The sequence below is a fragment of the Cynara cardunculus genome (assembly GCF_001531365.2).
Source record: "Cynara cardunculus var. scolymus isolate 2C chromosome LG 12, CcrdV1, whole genome shotgun sequence".
Classification (NCBI taxonomy): Eukaryota; Viridiplantae; Streptophyta; class Magnoliopsida; order Asterales; family Asteraceae; genus Cynara; species Cynara cardunculus.
The window spans coordinates 35,505,678-35,527,054 of NC_037539.1; positions in this window are offsets into that span (position 1 = coordinate 35,505,678).

Consider the following 21,377-nt stretch of genomic DNA (forward strand, 5'->3'; position numbering starts at 1 on the left):
GTGAATAGATAAAGCAACTAATGCTTCGAATTAGGCTCAAAATGATAAACAGTGTGGGCTAAACAAATTTATCAAACTCAAATTGTGATAAAAGGGGGGGGGGGGGGACATATATATCCTTCTTTTTCAATATCAAATTTCTCCAAACGAGAAACTGATAGAATATGAGCTGCGTGCCCCAAGTGTTATTGAAACACTTATCTTTTGAGAGATAAATGAGTTGCTAGTGGGGTTGTGACAAAAGTTGACATGGGCTTTGCCTTTTTCAATATTAGTCTCCATAGAATTGAGAACTAATAGATTTCGTGGTTTTCCCGGATTATAGAAGATAGAACATGATTCTTTTGATCTTTTAATCCTGGCACAACTCTCATTAATTCTTTTAGCTCACAACTACTACCCTTCTCGTTTTCATTTTAAGCTCTATATACAAACCCATTTTTGCATTTAATCTCATTCAGATATGAATGTCCTCTTGGGTAGGTCTGTCGGTTCTGACAGTCCATAGAGGTATTTCAGTGAAGTTCTCAGTCCCTCCTAAAATGATAATGTAAGTTCATTTGATCACAAATGGTTGATCAAAATATTATTACAATTATGCTCAAATGATCAGATGACAATTGATCAAGAAAAATGCAATAATTAAGTACAATAACAACCAATCAGGAATGATGTTCAAAACATATTATTCAAAAATAATTGGGAGAAATAAATGAAGATCTGTAAGAACAAGTTTACATATTCACACAAACAGATAATGATAAATTATGAATCAATCAAAGAATTATGTTTGAGATATGCTCAGAAAACAAACTTTGAATACAAACGAGTGTATTATCACCGAAAATTATTTTCATTTAAGAGACGTGATAATAACAATTTGAAGAATAGCTGAAACATGTATGAAGATAAATTACACAAGCAAAATCTCAAGAAATACCTAATCAGAAAAGATACTCGTTTTATATTGGCTCAAAATTCAAAAACTTTTTATCAAAACTCCCCCTAGAAAATAGATTTCATCTTCAAATACAATCATTATTTTCCTTTTGAGTAAGCCCAGAGTTTGAAAAACATTTCAGCTTGGAATTGAAGAACATGTACTTAACTGGGTGTTTAGAAGCTATTTTCAGACAAATTACACACCCCCCTGCATTAGTGTATCATATAAATGATATTTCTTGTCAGCACAAAATATGACACACCTGCAAAACGAATTAAGTAAACTTTGGTACCCAGACAAACATGGGTTCTACTTTGTTAGTATTTGTTAGGAATGAAATTCTGTGTAAAATTGTATTCGTCTTGAAAGATAAAATTGTCTATAATTGTAGAAAAGTCATCGTGTTTGACTTCTCTTAGATAGTTTGACTTTGACCATTTGTGTAATGTTTGACCCTATAAATAGGGTGTTAGTCTTGTAATCTTAGAAGGATTCTTATTGTAAATCAGAATACGTAATATAGAAGTTGACCACATTTGAAGATATTGACTTTCTCTCTCAACTCTCTCTATGATGTTCTCAATGTTTATATCCAGATCTGCCATTGTTATTGAAGCTTTATTGAAGATTGATTGATTGTGGACTCACAATTGGTATCAGAGCATGAAATGCACGAAATCGGAGAAGAAATCACGGTTTTTTTGAAGATTATTTTCTGAATTTTTTTTGTTCATGTTGTTCTTATTTTTTTTCTTGAGTTTGATCCGAAATTTTTTCAAAATTTTATGTTTTTGTGTTAATTTTGGGATCATTTTGTGCGTAATCTTGTTGTGAATCTTTGTTTTACACAAAGATTTGCATTTTAATCACCTGATTTCAAGTTTTTGATGAATTGTGTGAATTTTAAAATTTTTGTGTTCTTGAATTTTTTTTAATTCCAGTGTTTTTATCTGTTTATTTTTTATTTTTACTGTTTTGTGTTTTTACATTCTTAATCGCTCATAGCCCATACCATTGTCAGACCCATAATCTTTCAGGCCCATCCGGTTTAGTTTAACCTAGCCTAGCCATCTTATTCATCTTCATCGCTCAGTTTATCTCACAAAAGTAATTGGATTTAACTTCTCCAAGTCTAAATCAATCACAACCTGAGCGGACAAGAGATTAAATCGATCACAACCTGAGCGGACAAGGGTTTAAATCACAGAGGTCTTGATCGGATTATCAGCAGTGTGTTGAGCGAACTTCTTCATAACAGTGTAAGTGATTTTGTGTTTATCGCACACTTCATAAGTGATTTAAAGAGTAAATTGCTTGGGGCTCGATCGGAGTTTGCTTTCATCGTATAAGGTTTGATCGAACTTGGTCTTAATTCATTCATCCCCTTGTCCGATTTCTACTCTGTCCTTATTCAAATTCATTCGATTTCATTAAATCAGCTGCCTTGAACAGATTTCTAGGACTGGGTTAAAGAGCCTGAGGTAAGCAATTTAATTGTTTTACTTGACTGTGCTGAGTGATTTAAGTCCATGTTTGTGAGCGATTTAAGTTCATCTGTTTGAACTATTAACTGTCATTTTTTTGTGAGCGATTTTCATTTTACTGTGAGATGATTTTGAGCGATTAAAAGACAAGCTTGATTGTTTTAGGTTAGAAGTGAGAAATCTGTTTGAGTGTTTTAGTCACTGCATTCATCGAACAGAACCATCCTTGATCCGATTTACGAGTTCATCGCTCATATCCTCATCCAGTTTCTACTTGAATCGATCAACAGTTCATCTGATTTCACTAAATCGTTGAAAGCTTAATCGATTTAGGAATATGCTTGATTGATTTAGTTGATTGTGTGAGCTATTTAGTCTTAGGAGTGAGCGTTTTAGAACAGGTTTTGAGTGATTTAAGTTTTAGTCTTGAGTGATATCGCCTAGGTCATGAGCGGATATTGAGCAATTTAGTTTACGTTTGAGCGATTGAGATTTGGTTGAGCGATTTAATTTCAGATTGAGCGATTTGGACCGGATTAGAATCAAACTATGAACGGATTACACTTTGTTTAGTGCGAGAGTTTTATCTTTGTTCTAAGTTGCAAGCTTGATTTGGACATGTTAGTAGTGGAGTTCTAACTAAAACGCACGACATTTGTCTGTTTTCATTCAAAATCACTCATTACCCTGTTTGATTTTGACTGTCTTTATCTGATTCTTCTTTATCGCTCAAGTCTTTACTGTTCACAATTACGAATGCAGCAGTTAGTGTTCGATTAATATCCATTTGTTTGCTGTTTTATCAAAGAAATTGCTGACTGTTTTGCTTCATTGTATCTTTTATGTTCATGAGAATCAGATTCCTGATTACAATCAACTGGAAGCTTCAATCCATCTTTGTCATATCATAGAATATATTTTGAGCGGACTAATATCAAATCTTGTTTGATTGTAAACTGTGCTTTGTGCAATTTAGTCAGTGTGTTGAGAAATTTAAAACAACAGGTTTAAGTTTTGTAGACAGTTTAGACCAGAGTTCTGTTTTCCCTGCTGGAGAGTGTAATTTGCGCATTAGTATATACCAGAGTTCTGTTAATAGGGTGGATTATTTGTCCATGTGTTTGGAAAACAAAGATACTGAGAAGGCTTCAATCTCGGATATGAGTTGTTGGTGTTTGTTTCGCATAGGGATTCATATGGACAATTTAATGCTGATCTGGGTTTTTGGTGGTTGATACAGCTGTTTTTCTTTATCACAGATTTCATTTTTCTCTACAAGAAATTCTATTGTAAAGGTTACTGGATTGACTGTCTTATTGCAGTTTTTTCACAGGGACTGGATTTAGCAACAACAGAAGCAAGTGAAGCTGAATTTTAAAGAAGTTTGTTCGGAGCAAACAATTGCTGCTGTTTGATAAGAGTCACAGACCTGCGTTTTTTTTTGATCATTTTTGAAGTTGTTCGATTGTAAACAGAAATTGGGAATTCTTTCTTACCAATGTTTAGATTGTAAACAGAGATCTTTTGTCCGGTTTTGTTGTAACTTGGTCATAGGAACATTATACATTTTGGGCTTGTATCTTTTTGAGTTTTTTTTTTTTTTTTTGGATCGCTTGTTATCTGTTTTTGTTTTGTGTTTAAACTGCTTGAGAATCTTTGAACTGTTTTACGTCGTCTAAACTGTTTCTTATCAGTTTTAATTGTTTTTAACTGTTTTTAACAGTTTTAATTGTTTTTATTGATTGTAGACAGTTTTTTGTCGTTTTTCTAACTTCTCATCAGTTTAAGTGTGTTTCTGTTTTTTTCTTTTTGAGTTTAATTGTTTGATTTCTTTTGATTGGTTTCATCGCATTAAATCCTCTAATTGATCAATCTTATTTTTTTAATGGTAGATATCCTAGAGAAGGAGAATCAAGAAATGAGAGCTCAGATTTGCAAGCTGGAAAAGAGCATAGAGAGCTATAAAGAGAAATATATTAATATGTTCTACGAGAATCATGATAATGTAGAACTTATTGCTAATCTACATCAAGATCATAAAGTAGCATTGGAAAAAGTTGAGAATGATTTTATGGATAAAGTTAATAAACTTGAGAACACTCTGAGTTCAGTGAGAAAAAACTATGATGATGATTTGAGAATTTGGAGTAAAGCTAATAAAGACATGTTCAATAAACTTCAAGAGCAAAAAACTGAAAGGAATTCTTTTGGGAGAAATAGTAAAGAGTCAGATGTTTTAACTGATAAATCTGAAAGTGACATGGTTGAACTAAGAAAGCTTCTAAACCTAGAGAAAGAAAAGGTTTTAGAAATGGAGAAGAATTTTAATGCTGAAAGGAATAAATTTGAGAAAGAGAAGAGGAGATGTATTGAATTTGAAAGAAAATTTGGTGCTGAACGCATATCTTTTGAAGATAAGATAAACTCTCTTGAATTGAATGCTAAAATGCTCTTAAAGCAAATTTCGGATTTTGAGCAGCTGATCATCTTGGAATGAGTCAAGAATGATAAAGAAAAGAAAGACATCTCCGAAGACTGTCAGAGTCAATTACAGAAATTGTCTGAAAGCATTGATCTAAATCAGAAGGCTTTAGACGAAGAGAAGAAGCAATTTGCTCTTCAGAAAAGAAATACTTCAAAGAAGTATACAACTATTGCTAAAGAGCTTGCAAATAAGAAAAAGTGGCTTGACATCGCCTCGGAGAATGACAAGAGTAGCTCAGATGAAGAGAAACGAGAGTTAATAAGTCAGAAGAGAAAGTTTGAAATGCTTCAGAAGGAGTTAGAAGGTAAACTCCTGGACACTACAAACAAATTGTCTAATCTAAAGACAGACCTTGAAACTGAGATGAAGATGAGAACTGAACTTAAAATTAAATTTGATTTAGTTACTGCTAAAAGAGACCAGCTTTTATAGAAAGTTAAAGACTTTTCGTGTGCTCAAAGTTCAATTGGTTCTCCATCACAGTGTAAAACCAGCTTTTATGACTGTTCTAAATCGAACAGTTATTCAAGCAGTCCTAAATATACTGTTTCTAAGAACTATTCTCGTTCTTCTAATCGGTATTTTCAAGGGTACGTCATTGGATCACCCAATTATTCTTCTAAAATTAAAAGCATTTGGGTTAGCAAATCTGAATCTGTTTTCGTACTCCTGTTACTACTAATAATCTTCCTTGTTTTGTGAGATCCAATTCTGATTTGATAAATCTTAGCAAGAATAGGATCATGTGCTCCACGTGTAATTCAACAGATTTTGTGAACAAGAAGATATATAACAGATGGAGTATAGACAACAGATATCAGAACAGTTCGAAAGGTAAGAACAGGTATGATCACAATTATTGGTTTGGATCATATTTTATTCCTGATCATCCTGTTCATAGTGCTAAAAAGAATATATCTAAGAAGAATAAATGGTTTGGAAGTTACAACATACCCCAACCCGATACTAACATAATAGGACCCAAATTCATTTGGGTACCAAAATCTACTTAATCTGGTTTTGCAGGTGTGTCAATTTTGTGCTGATCAGAATATCATTTCAGTGATACACCAATGCAGGGGGAGTTGTAATTTATTCCAAATAAGGCTTCTAAACACTCAATTTAGAACTCGGGCTTAAAAAGTTTCCTTTTTAATTTTTTTTGAGCTTAACTGAAACATTTCTGAAATCAACTTTCTAGGGGGAGTCTCTAGAAGTTTTAGATAAATGTTTTTTGGAAGTAAATAAATTTTTGGAAACGAGTACATTCTCTAAACAGGTATTTCCTGAGATTTTACTTGTGTAATTTCTCGTCGTACATAACTCCAATACTTGTTTCAGTCATTCTTCAAATTGTTATTATCACGTCTCGTAAAGAAAATCATTTTCGGTGATAATACGCTCGTTTGTATTCAAAGTTTGTTCTCTGATATTTTTTTTACTTTGATTGATATACATTCAATAATTTTTTGAATATCAGAATCTGTAACTTGTTCTTACAGATCTTCATTCATTTATCTCATATATCGAATAATCTGTTCGTTGTCGCATCATTCCTTATTGACTGTGCTTATAGCCAAATTTTTTGATCAATTTTATCTGATCTTTGTGCTTTATATGCAATATTATTTTTGATCAACTCTTGTGATCAAATGTACATAACTATAAATTTTTAGGAGGGACTGAGTGCTTATCAGAAATACCTCAATGGAATGTCAGAACCGACAAACCTACCCATGAGGACAACCATATCTGAGTGAGCTTAAATACAAAAGGGTTTGTGTGTTGAGACTAAAATGAAAATGAGAGTTGTAGTTGTTGTGAGCTAAAAGAATTGACGAGAGTTGTGTTAGGATTAAAATAATTTAAGAATCCTGTTCCAAACTTATATAATCCGGGCATACCACACAATCTATTAGTTCTCAATTCTTTCGAGACTAATATTGAAAAAGGCAAAGCCCATGCCAATTCTTGTCACAACCACCAGCTACTCATTTATCTCTCAACAAATAAGTGTTTCAATAACACTTGGGGCATGCAGTTCATCATCCATCAATTTCTCATTCGGAGAAAGTTGATATTGAATCAGAAGGATATATGTCCCCCCTTCAAGTCTTTTTGATCACTAATTGAGTCTGATAAATTTGTGTAGTCCACACGATTTATCTTTTTGAGCCTAAATAGAAGCATTAGTTGCTTTACTTTTTACACTACACATATTGCATTTTATACGTTATTTTGCCAAAAGATTCATAAATATGCTTTTATTAAGCTATCGATGATTGAATGGAAGACTTGGTGAGATGAGCCTCATAAGTCTCATATATACAGTACATTCGTTGTACTGAGTATATCTGTTATACTCACAGGCCAATATTTTTATAAGATTGAAAGCAATTTCATTCGTTGAAATTGGTTGTTACCTTCCCATTCCCTTAATCTGAAAAGATTAAATAAGTGAATTTGCAAAGATCTACTTACAATTTCATGAATTGACGGCTTACGCAGAGGATTTCATTCATTCCTGTGTATGATGGAATGATTCTCATTTCATCATAAGGGGAAGTATGTAATAATGAATGAAATATCCATTTCCGATCATTATAAAGGGAAATCTGATGTAAAGATGAAGAGGGAGTAACTTCAAATTTGGCAAAAGACTCAAAAGAATTGCGACTAGAGATGATTACAGAAGATTATCTCGATGCTAAAATGTCTGAGAGATGTTGAATGTGAAGATCCATTTTACAACAGTTTACTGAAGATTGTTTCTGAAGTTTGTTATTGTTTCTGATCTACATTGTCAAAAAGAGAAGATCATCGCGGTTCTACATTTGAGGGGAAGAATGTTATAAAGATCTTTCTCAACAGATAATTGTCTGAAGATTTCAAGTGAAGTTTGTTTTGATGTTTCTGAAGAAGTCATAAAGTGTGTAAAGAGACAAAGTTCAAACGAGATTCAACACGCGCAAATTCTTTCAAGTCTGAATACAAAGGGGGAGAATGTTAGGAATGAAATTCTGTGTAAAATTCTATTCGTCTTGAAAGATTAAATTGTCTATAATTGTAGAAAAGTCATCGTGTTTGACTTTTCTTAGATAGTTTGACTTTGACCATTTGTGTAATGTTTGACCCTATAAATAGGGTGTTAGTCTTGTAATTTTAGAAGGATTCTTATTGTAAATCATAATACGTAATATAGAAGTTGACCACATTTGAAGATCTTGACTTTCTCTCTCAACTCTCTCTATGATGTTCTTAATGTTCATATCCAGATCTGTCATTGTTATTGAAACTTTATTGAAGATTGATTGATTGTGGACTCACAGTATTTGTCAGAGGGATGTTGTAAATGCCATACTATCTGTTTCTAGTAGATAAATTATTTTTAGCACTCTTAATTGGTAAATCAGATATGCAGTAAGAACCATACGAATCATTATCATATCTGTTATATGAATTCCAACTGTTCTCATAGTCGTTGTTCTCATACCATATGTTGAACTTTTTCTTGTTGGCAAAGTCATTAGTTCCGCAAGTTGAACACCAAATTCTTCTCTTGCTAAAACTTATCAATTGATTAGTAGACTTCACAGTGCAAGGAAGAACAATATTAGTAACAACAGATTTACGAGAAACAATATAATCAGCTTTATTAACCCAAACTTGTTTTACTTTTGAAAAATTATTGAATGATTCAATAACATACCCTTTGTAAAACTGCTTTGAAGTACAAGATTTTTTCATTTATGACTGCTTGAATAACTGTTGGATTTGACATTGAAACAGTCATAAAAACAGTTTTTACACTTAGATTGAGAACAAGTTGAGCTTTCAGCACTTGAATTAGAAAATTCTTTTATTTTCTTAAGTAACTGGTCTCTCTATTCAGCAACTAAATCATATTTCTTCTTGAGTTCAGTTCTCATATTCAGTTCAACTACAAGTTCTGTCTTTAAATCAGACAATTTCGTTGAAGTTTCCGAGAACTTACCTTTCACTTCTCTTCTCTTTTTCTCAAAATCTTTTCTTTCCTTCTCAAATTATTTTCTCTCTTCTTCTGAACTTCCCTTCTCGTTCTCTGAAGCAATGTCAAGCCATTTCTCCTTCTCAGTTAGCTCCTTAGCAATTGTAGCATTCTTTTTAGCGGTATTTTTCTTTTTTAAAGCAAAAACTTTTCTTTCTTCATTTAAAGTTTTCTGCTTTTGAGCAATGCTGTCAAACATTTTCAAATGCTTCCTTTGACATTCTTCCTCATATTCTTTCTTTTCAGTATAAAACTTGGCTCGTTCCAAGATGATAACTTGTTCAAAATCTGAGATTTGTTTTAAAAGCATTGTAGAATTCAGCTCTAAAGCTTGTATCTTGCTTTCAAACAATTTCCTTTTAGCAACAAACTTTTTCTCAATCTCTATCAACTTATCATTCTCCTTTCCTTGTAAATTTCTTTCAGCATTCAGTTAATTCTCTAGTTTATAAATTTTCTTTGTCAGCTCCTCAATCCTTTGGATCTGCTTTACGTTCCTTTCCTGAATGTCAGAAGAAAAACCTTGGTGAATGAACTCATCTATTTTTCCTCTTAATAGATTCTTTTCTTCAACAATTTTGTCATACTCTTTAGATAAACTTTTAGCCCAATCCAAGTTAGCATGACATTCATAAAATACTTTCATGTATTTTTCTTTTTCCTCTTTTAGGCTCTTCTCTAAATCAGAAATTTTCTCTTTTAGTTCCTTATTTTCTCTCTCAAAAAATGATGCCATTTCAAAATTCACACAGAATTGATTAAACAACAAAGAATCTCTGCAGTTCAAGAAATTGATTAAAGAAAAACTCACAAACTACTTTTGCAATTAAAAATTTCAAACACTTAGCTAAAATTTCACAAAAGCAAACTTATCCGGATAAAAAGTCCGGGCAAAGATACAAGTCTAAGAATGGACAAGTCTTAAAACAGACAAAAATTAAATCTTAAAAAACAAAAATCCGATCAAAGAATAATAGTCAAAATCAGACAAAGAATTGAATCCGGTTAAAGTAATGACCAGATTAAGTCAAAGTCAACAGAGAACACCAAAAGTCAAAAAAAGCTGTCCGAGGAAGCAATCTGGACACGAGGTTGAACAAACAAAGAATATGGTTAACACACAGTCAACATGAATTCTCAAATACGGAATATTCGGACAAGATTTAAACAAATGACTGCTAATTCGAACAAATTTTTACCCGGATCGTACCAAATCCGGACAAGGAGTCTTCTAATGAAAGTTGAGTACGAATGTAGTGACAACCGATGTATGCTGAATAACACTTAAACCACATACTTTATCCGGATCACACTAAATCCGGTCAATGAGACATTCGATTAACAGGAAATCCGGACATGGAGTCAATTGATTCCACACAAATCACAACCACACAATCGAACAAAGAGGCTTCCGATATATGCTAAATCGGATAAGGGGACATACAGATTCACTCTTAAACCACAAAACACAAAATCAGATAGTGAGGTAACCGTGTATTGAGAAATCTGGTCAAAGAGTTTATGAATTAGTGCAAATATGATTACTACAACAATCCAATTCTTCAACCACAAACACCAAATTTCATGAGTCTCAAACCAAAAATGGATCAAAACACACAAAATTTATGATTTTGAACAAAATTTATGATTTGGAACACGAACAAAAACTTTTTCAAAACCCAAAAATTCCTTCAAATCTCCAAATATAATGATCAAATCATAAAGTTATGTGAACAAGAATGATTCACAACATAAAATCGCACACAATGATCAAAATTTTAACAATCAACCATAAAAAATTTAAGAGATTTGAGATGAAATTGATGAATATTTAAATAAAAGCTCAAGAACACTTTATGAACATTCAAGAACAACTTGATGAAATTGCTATGATTTCCAGAAATTATGCAGAAAAACGTTGAAATTCGTGTAATTTCTTCTATCAAAATCTCTGCAGATCTACTTTGATACCAATTGAAAGTCCCGATTGTTCAATCAATTTTCAAAGATCATGAAGAACACACAAATGGCAATATCAAGAACATAAATCTTGAGAGAGAAAGTCAAATAGTCAAAGTATGTGTATTATCTTCAAAGCTCACAATTACAATTCTAATCTCAATTAAGCTCTCTTCTTACACTTCACACTAAAAACAATTAAAATTAAACCTATTTATAGGTCTAAACAATACAAGAATACAAAGAGAATCTTTCAAGATTGAATACAACAAATTAAGCTCTAAAATTCAAACCTAACACACCAAGTTAACTAGCATGCTATAAGAGAAACAAGTAAATGCACATAATAAATAAAGAACAATACATTTTAAAAACATGAAGGAATTAAAATGCATCAAATTTAAACAATATAATAGGGCCTTTTGATATTGCAAACATTTCTACTTTTCCAATTGAAATATTATGTCAGCGTAATTACTCGACTACTTTGTCGCTTAAAAAACGACTTCCATTTATCATAAGGTGAGAAAATCGGAAATCTTGAGCTTAATCAGGATTGTTAAAGTTGTTGTGTACTATGTTCTAGTTTTTGTGGGTGTTGGAATACTAAATAGTATTAGTAAATGAGGTTGCTCAAACATAAACAATCCATTATGTTATATTCTGATCATGTAATAAACTCTATGTTTGAAAACTTTATGTGGAAATTTTAAAAAGAAAATGTAGCACAGTTAGAGGTGATCGGAGGTGTTACATTGTTTGATATCAGAGCAATGTTTGAAAGATTTAGACTCGAAATGTCTAAACTCAAAGATATTGTGATAACAGATCGACTTACATTGACATGAACGACATTTATTGTAACAATCCGCAATACCACATAAAATATAACACATTATTTACACCATAATAGTTTTACATATTGGGTCCCATCTCACAAAATTATACGAATATTTGAAATAGTACACAAACTTTTTGCTATTTATATCTTAATACAAAAGATTTCCATATAGAAAAAGGATCAAAAGCAACTTCCAAGTATTCCTCTGTCAGCTTCACGTATAAACGGCCAAACAGATAATCTCATAATTTTCCTTTTCCTTTATCACTTAAACCCACCTGTCCTAGAATGCATATTTTTAAAAACAAAATGAGAGTTAGACCATATGTTCTAGTGAAGAAATCTCTGTCAATTCCATAATCCATTTTAGACCACTTAATGAAAAACATTTAAATCTGTTAGTCATAAAGTAGGCTCGCAAACACTACGGGCTTTTTTTTTTTTTTTTTAAAAGCTCTTAATACCTCTTAAGTCTGAATTGGTCATACGTTTTTATTTTCAGACCGTTTGATTTTTTTTTAAAATACAAGCTGAAAAGCTCTTATTGTCCTCTGAATTTTTAAGTGGTAGTCTAAACTCTTAATGGGCTCTTATTCACACATCATATCGATCTCTCGTTCTCTCGCTTGATTTCCAGCTACCAAATCAGACCGATCTATCCCACATCATACGATCTAGACACCATATCGATCTCTCGTTCGGTCTCAAGCTACCGATCTATCCAAAATGATCTCAACAAATCAATCTCTCCTATATATGAGTTATTTTCTGAGTATGATCAAACCAATGAGCAAATGATGATGACGACACAATTAATGCAATATGAATATTGGTTCTAGTCGTTATGAGACTTTTTTCGTGTTTATATTGATTCAGATTTCAAATTTCAGACGTAAAAACAAACAGTCTGACTGATTCAGATTTCAGATGAAACGCCCCAGCCCATACATTGCATGTAATACATATTTCAAACCAAAGAAATACATATGCATATACATTCGGGTCCACTAGTACAAGAAATCTATTATGACCAAACACAAGGTCCAAAAATTCAAAATACAATCTTGTACTAATCATCAGAGTTATGCATCAAAAGAAAATCTTCAACCAAAATGCATGTAAGAAAAGCACTAAATCTTTTCCTTTCCTTTACCTTCCACATCTCCTGCAATACACATTTTAAAAACACAAAACGAGGGTTAGACTGTAAAGTCTAGTGAGATACCCTATTTATGTTAATGCAGGGTGAAGGATCACCAAAACCTTATAAAATCAAGTATTCATATAAATAACAAATATATGAATCCATAATACCAAAATACCAAGTCATTTCTCAAATTTAAGCTATCACTTAGCTTATTCAAATCTCATACCTTTTGAACCAATCAGGTTCCATACAATGCCACTTTTAAACCTTTTTTTTAATAAACGAGGTTTAACAAAGTTTCAGGCCAAAACAGATCTTTTCTCCACAATAACATCCAATCTATGATTTCCAAATAAGAACCTCGATCCTAAATCCTTAAATCACAAAGAAATAAAGATTTCAGATCTCAGTAATCTCAAAGGATATAATAGAAAGAATTATATAAAATCACACACACAGACAATGCCACCCTTATATCCAATGGACACCTCTCCTTGATATNCCTTATAACAAATGGACACCTCTCCTTGATATGCCACCCTTATAACAAATGAACATCTCTCCTTGATATGCCACCCTTATTCCTCCATTAAAAACAGAGCTACTTATCAGAACAGACAAAAGTCACCACGTCTGAAAGTACTTATTCCCAGTTCCAAGCCAGAACAGACAAAAGTCACCACGTCTGGGGGAACTATTTTTTTAAAACAAGTTTCATACCAAAACAGACTTACGTCACCACGCTTGGTAGAAACCATTTATAAAATAATTCCAAATAGACCGCAGCCATTGGAACAGTTTTCAGATCAAAATCATTTATGTCAAAACTTCATTTTTATGATAAAATCACAATTTTTATCCAATCACAAAGTATTATTTCAAATTCTATCAACAAGCCCGGTCAATCAAATCCGGTCAACAATCATCCGGATAACAAGTCCGGTCAACAATCCGATCAACACTCATCCGGATAACAAGTCCGGTCAATAATCCGGCCAACACTCATCCGTATTAAACACTTGGAAATAAAAGTCCATTTTGTTGTCCGGATATCTAATCCGGTCAATACCACAATAAAATTCATCTTTGTCCGGATATCTAATCCGGTCAATCATACCACACACTTGTTAAATGGTTTAACACTTGGAACAATTTCAAGTTTGAATTTCAAGTTTGTCCGGATAACAACTCCGGACACTAGTCCGTTCAACTCTCATCCGGTTTAAAGATAAACCGTTCAACACTCAACCGRTTTAACCAACTCCGGACAATAAACCGCTCACGGCTTGTCCGGTTTATACTAATCCGGTCATTAAGCCGATTAAAGCTTAGCCGGTTTAAAAACAATCTGGACAATACCCCGTACAAGGCTTGTCCGGTTTACACCCTTATCCGGTCAAACTTTGTCCGGATAACACTTGGAACAAAAATAAACATGCTCTCTCTTCAAATAAGAACAATATAAAACATATAATTAAAACCAGAAGGATTTTAATACARAAAGGTTTASAAACCACTCAMYTTTTAAAGCTTTTGACACCAAAATGCTAGAAATCAACCCCTTTTGAAATCCAACCCTTGAAAATAGCTTGAAATCAACTTGAAACCTTCCTCTAAAAGCAATCTGGACAACTCTTTCTAACTCCCTCTCAAATTTCTCTCAAAGTGGCAAGAAAAGACCAAATGAAGGGGTAACCCCCTTTTTATACTTACCAAATGGGGAAAGGTTACTAACCGCCTCTCCTTTCCCCCTTACCACCTCATGCATACCTAATCATATTCATACAATCATATGCATGCATACCTACACGTATGCATAATACATGCCTTCATTTTAACCACATAAATATATGTATTATATTTATGTACTTACACATACAAAATATGACCACATAGTAAAAGCACATATTTATATATATATTCCCACAAATATATATATATACATAACCAATTAATTCACAAATTTTCAAACCGGCATGTACCACTTATCATGTTATCACGTAATTATAAAATCAGATAATCATGTATAAATTACCTTGGGTAATAACCAGGATCTGGTTATCACATCAGACTTCAGCACCACCTCTTATAAATCAGAAGTGAAATCAGACTTCAGACTTCAGCACCTCTTAAAAAACAAACACCACCTACATCTCTCCAAGGAAACTAACCATAACACCATTCAAAAACAACACACACCTTGATAATATCGTAATCAATATCAGTAGTAGCCCACCACACAAAACACATTCGTGGGAAAAATATATATTATACGAGCTTCTGTTGTGTAAGTCCCTTTATTCCAAGAATCCATCATCATCACATGTGTTAATTTCCTACAACACATGATCAGAAATCATATCACAATTAACGGTAATTATACCGACAAAGTATAACATTGGAACAATATCATTTCGTAATATATGCACTCCACTTCAAAAAGGTTATACTAAGATACAACTATAACCAAAACAAGAATTCACTATAGAACACTTGAATTTGAATCATGTAAGCGTAGATCACAATTAAGAGAGATAAAACTCAACCTTGTTTCTTAACAAGATCTAAGACACAAAAATGACACCCCGAAGATCCCAAAATGACATGAGGCAAAAACCAAAAAACCACAAAATAATGGCTTATGCAACCTGCCACACTACTATGGTCAAGGCAGAACTCGCATAAGTGTTTGGATTGTGTTCCTTTGACTTGCAAGAAAGCATTTGAACCCAAAATGATACCAAACCAAGATAAATTCTCAAACTTACTCAAAGGAATATTTAACAACCCCATTTGATTCCAAAGTAAACGTGAAAGAAAAATAAAAAATGAACCACAGTGGTTCACACTTAAAACCATCCCATTTAACCCAAAACCTACAACCTTGAGCTATTCCAAGAGTATTTCAACTAAGGTAATCCTTAAAATGACAAAGATAAAATAGGATCTTACCTTTATAATCAAGAGATGATAACCCTCTATGATTTCACCTCAAAGCAAAAACACAAATGACACATACACTTGCGGGAAAAGGTTTTGGACATATGACTAAGCAAGAAGGACATGACTCAAGATTAAAAGAATTTTCTATATTCATACTTAAACCCTCTAAAAAGGGTAATTAAGTCAAACACCCCTGGACCTTTAACATAAAAACCGGTTATAACAGTTATATAACTCAAAATTTGAGTTGCTAGGTGTATAGAAAGTATCTAGGTGAAAAATGTGGGAATCTTCTGTGTTAAAAATATGTATCATAAATCCTTTGACAAAAACATCTTAGGAAAAACAAGTCCATAAAGGATCGCATCTGGGAAAGAACAACAAAAACGTAAGTCCTTTAGCACGACTATGCATGGAAGTGGCACGATCTTGCCCACCTTTTTATGGGTACCTTGATGTAAAGAAATCTTATTTCTTTATATATTTTGATATGTTAAAATATAACCGAAAAAGAGGAGAATATATAGAAGAAACAAAGGCCTAAGCTAACAAGGAAACCAAAATTACAGGAACAAGATAAGGAAACCTAAAATACATGAATGATACATCAAGATAGTATGAGGGAAATAAGGCAACGAAAATTAATACTCCCCCACAAGATGGAGCATGTAAGTTTCTCATGCCCAACTTGCTAAGTACAGACTCGATTTGTTGAGTTCCTAAAGCTTTGGTGAAAAGGTCTGCTATTTGCATCTTTGTATCAATGTGAAGTGGCTCTATCTCTTGAGTCTCAACTCATTCCCTAACAAAGTAACAATCCATCTCTACATGTTTAGTGTGCTCATGGAAAACTGGGTTATTCACGATATGTCGAGCCACTTGGTTGTCACAAAAGAGTGTTGTAGGCTACCTTGCTCAGCTTCAAGATTCTTTAGAAGCCAACACATCCAAATGATTTCACTAATGGTAGTGGCCATGGCACGGTATTCGGCTTCAGCCTTGGAATGGGAAACAACCAATTATTTCTTCGACTTCCAAGATACAAGTGCCCCTCCTAAGAGCAAGAGATAACCTGTTCATGACCTTCTTGAGAAGGGACATCCAAGCCAATCGGCATCACAATACGTGACTAAATTTGTTACTCCCTACTTTGGAAGAAAATACCTTGTCCCGGAGTCGCCTTTAGATATCTCAAAATCCTTGTAGCTGCATCCATGTGCTTTAGGTGCAGATCAGAAATGAATTGGCTTAAGACATTTATTGAGTACGTGAGGTCTGGTCTTGTGGCTTCGAGGTATAGCAACCTTCCTACAAGTCTTATGTAATTGTTAACATCCACACGTACTTCTCCATCATCCTTTTCGAGTTTCAAGTTTTGCTCCATGGGAAAAGAGCATGGCAGGCACCCCAACATCCCACTATCTTCTAAGATGTCTAGGGTGTATTTTATTTGGCTTAGGAGTAGTCCATCCTTTGTTCGAGCCACCTCTATCCCAAGAAAGTACTTTAAATGGCCGAGGTCTTTGATGCTAAACCTTTTGTCAGGATACATCTTTTTTACTTGGATTTTGTTTTGATCATTTCCCACGATAATCGCATCATCGACATATATAAGGGCAGCGACAAAAACTTTGTTTTCTTTGTATATAAAGAGAGAGATATCTGCGTTAGTTTGCTTAAAACCAAGTTCGAGGAGAGCTGATGTGAATTTTTGATACCAGTTCCTCGAAGCTTGTTTCAAACCATAAAGGGATTTTCTTAACCTGTAGACCTTGGTTCCTCCCCCTTATTATAACCTTGTGGGATTTTCATGTAGACCTCTTCTTCTAAGTCTCCATCTAGGAATGCATTATTTACATCCAACTGGTGAATGATCTAATCTATATTAACGACAACCACAAGAAGACTTCTAACACTTACCATCTTCGCTACTGGATCAAAGGTGTCATGGTAGTTAACTCCTTTCATTTGAGTAAATCCCTTCGCAACGAGCCTCGCCTTATAACTCTCTATTTCACCATTAGGTTTATACTTTATTTTGTATACCCATTTCGAGTCTATGGATCACTTTCCACTGGGTAAGTCTTGAATGGTCCAAGTCCCATTTTCTTCGAGCGCTTGACTCTCCTTCTTCATAGCATTTCTCCAATTTTCATCCTGCACAGTTTGATTGAATCTTTCGGTTTATCGTTCAAATTAATGGCTACTAAGAAAGCCTTGTGGGAGTTTGAAAATTTATCATAAGAGATAAAGTTGGCTAAGGGACATACCGTTGAGGATTGTTGATCGGAGACGGGATGTGCATAGCCTATGGATGGGGGAAGCTTTACAATGTAGTATTCCAAATGATTGGGTCTAGACCTATTCCTTTTTTCTCTAACTTGCTCCACGTTGGTCCCCTCTTCTTCATCAGTTTCATTTTGAGTTTCATGGTCATTAGCTTCAAACTCATTTGTTGTTTTAACTTCTTCCATGGAGTGCGACTCCTCTTGATCATGGGGTATATTTACAGTGATGTTTAGGTTTAAGCTACTCGCTCTGACCGGTCCTTTATCAGTTTCTTCCTGATCACCGTCTTCGTTTTCTTGGCTGATAACATGCTCTTCATTGGTGGGCATGTGAGTAATCTTGAATATATCTTCTTCTTCTTCACATTTGTCGTGTTTGAGATTGATGGCAAAAGGGAAAACGTTCTCAGTGAACTTTACATCCCCTGACACGATGATCTTACTGTGACTTGGATCATAAATTTTGTAGCCTTTCGTCCCATGTGGATAACTACGAATACCCTCGGTCTCCCCCTTACTTCAAACTTGTCACATTTGGTTTTCGTGCTTCGATAATATACACATGCACCCAAATATTCTCATATTATCATAATTGGTTTTCTGACCTAATAACAACTCATATGGAGTTTTTTTCTTTATGACCTTGGATGGTAGTCTATTGATGATATAGGCTGCTGTCAAGACACACTCGTCCGACAACCTGACAGGAGGACTTCCTTCAATTTTCAATGCTTGGGTCGTTTTGAGTAAATGTCTGTGTTTTCACTCGACGACTCCATTCTGTTGTAGTGTATGCGGGCAAGTTGTTTCCAAGATTATTCCTTTCTCGACATAAAAATTCATCACTTGGTTTGAAGTAAATTCCCCACCATTATCACATCTAATTTTCTTGATATTCTTTTCAAATTGTGCTTTGATGGAAATCAATCAAACACACACTTGCTTTATACTTATGTTTAAGAAAAAGACCCAAACTACTCTACTATAATCATCCACAATAGTCAAGAAGTAGTTAGCCTTTGAAAAAGAGGGTGTCCGATACTTTCCCCATATGTCACAATGCAACAAATCGAAACAGGCATTTGTTTTGGAAATACTAGTAGAAAAAGGTTGTCTTGTCAATTTAGACTTAGCACAAGAATCACGAACATGGTCTTTATTCTTAAACAAGATACTTCTAAGACAATCTATTTGAGATAACTTCTCTTTACTAGCATGCCCTAACCTTTTGTGCCACATATCCACCGTTGTCATCAGTGCCTTCCTTTCGCTTCCAAACATCCCCATTTTATATAGACCACCATTGCAACTAGCCGCTCCAATCAATCTCCTCGAACGCAATCCCTTCATTATGAAGAATTCAGGAAAAAAAGGTTACGGTACATTGTAAGTCCTTTGGAAGTTGCAAACAAACAGAAGATTGCAATTAAACTTTGGAACATGCAAGACATCTTGCACATTTGTTCCATTTGGTAAGGTGTGGTTGCCTCTTCCTGCTACCGACACGACTTCTCCATTTGGAATTAACAGGAGATTCATTGATCAAAGAAGTTTTATCCTCAAGAATATCGGCTCTGTGAGTCATGTGCTCGGTGGCGCCTGAGTCAGCAATCCACTTATCATTTTGGCTAATTTTACCTGCCATGTTTGCTGTTGGTGGTTCACTGTCTTCAGTTTCTTTATTTTCATGACTAAAATGCTTCAAGAATTGTTGGTATTGTTTTTTTGCTAAACCTGCAATTAGGCTTGATTCAACCTCAGCACAGGCAACCCTAGGTCTCACCTTTTCTCGCTTGTTCTTCCCCGGACACCACTATTGAGTCGTTTAAAGCAACCATCATGAGTATGACCGTCTTTATCACAGAAGCTGCAGTGTTCCATTTGCTTCCCATCTTTCTTCACGAATTTGCTGATCTGCTGGTTCGACCCCGCATTACATTTTAGGAAGGCTTGGAACGTCGCTGCTTTTGCGGTGGGTCTTTTGGCATTGGTTATGGACCTTTGTTGTTCATTTTCTACGGCTAGGTGATAGGTGTTTCCTGCGAATGGTATAGGCATCATGGCAAGGATTTTTTTTTCCTCACAATTGAGAAGTCGTTGTCCAGCCCCATAAGAAAATTCATAGAGCCTTTCTTTTTCTTTGAGCTCATTATGAGATTTTCCAATACCACAGAAGCATTTATTACAAGAACACTAAGGTACTGGAGAACAAACTGTATTTCATCCCATAATACTCGAAGTTTCGTATAGTACGTCGAAACCGTCATACCATTTTGTCGAGTGTTGGAGATCACTTGCTTCAATTCGTATGCGCGAGGTGCACTTTCTTTCCCAAACTTCTCTTGAAGATCTGACAAAATCTCTGCAGCAATATTGGCGTATTTTGCACTACTTCAGATGTCCTTCTCCATGGCTGTAGTAAGCCATCCTTTGATCATTGCATCACATCGCATCCAAGCCATGTAATCGGTAGCGATCTGTTATGGTTTCTTGATTGTTCCATTGATGAAGTCAATCTTGGTTTTAGGAAATAAGAAGTTCTCCATCTCTTGGACCCAATTGATGTAGTTGTTGTTAGTCAAGGCATCTTGAAGTGCATCTGTCTCAGATAGTCTGAAAGCTGAATGTAATAGGGAGAGTTTACATCGGGAGTAGTCTTGTTTCGTTGGTTTTGTCGTCGGCCATGTCGGCAGCGGTGTTTCTAGGTTAGATTGATCGAGCGGATGGTTAAACCCACTCTGATACCATAAAGAAGTCTACTTTCTTTATATATTTTGATATGTTAAAATACAACCGAAAGAGAAGAATATATAGAAGATACAAACGCCTAAGCTAACAAGGAAACCAAAATTATAGGAGCAAGATAAGGAAACCTAAAATACAGGAATGATACAGCTAGACAGTAGGAGGGAAATAACGCAATTAAAATTAATATGATGACTGTGCGTAGATATATCTTGATCATGCCAGACCAACAATGTGCTTAAAATGTTTTAAAGTCAATTACAATTTGATGTATCGCAACTAGAAGCCTATCCATTGACTATCTGAACTAAAAATAAGAATATAATACACAAATGGAATAGGGAAACAAGATAATGTCATGAAATTATCTAGAAACATAAACCATATTTACAATAATTGTAACATGATCATGAGTATTGTATGTTGCATTGTGTTAATCATCGGAGAATCTAGGGTATTAAAAACAATACTTTCAAGATTCGAAACTACTTCTTAGCTTTGGATTTTCTGATAGT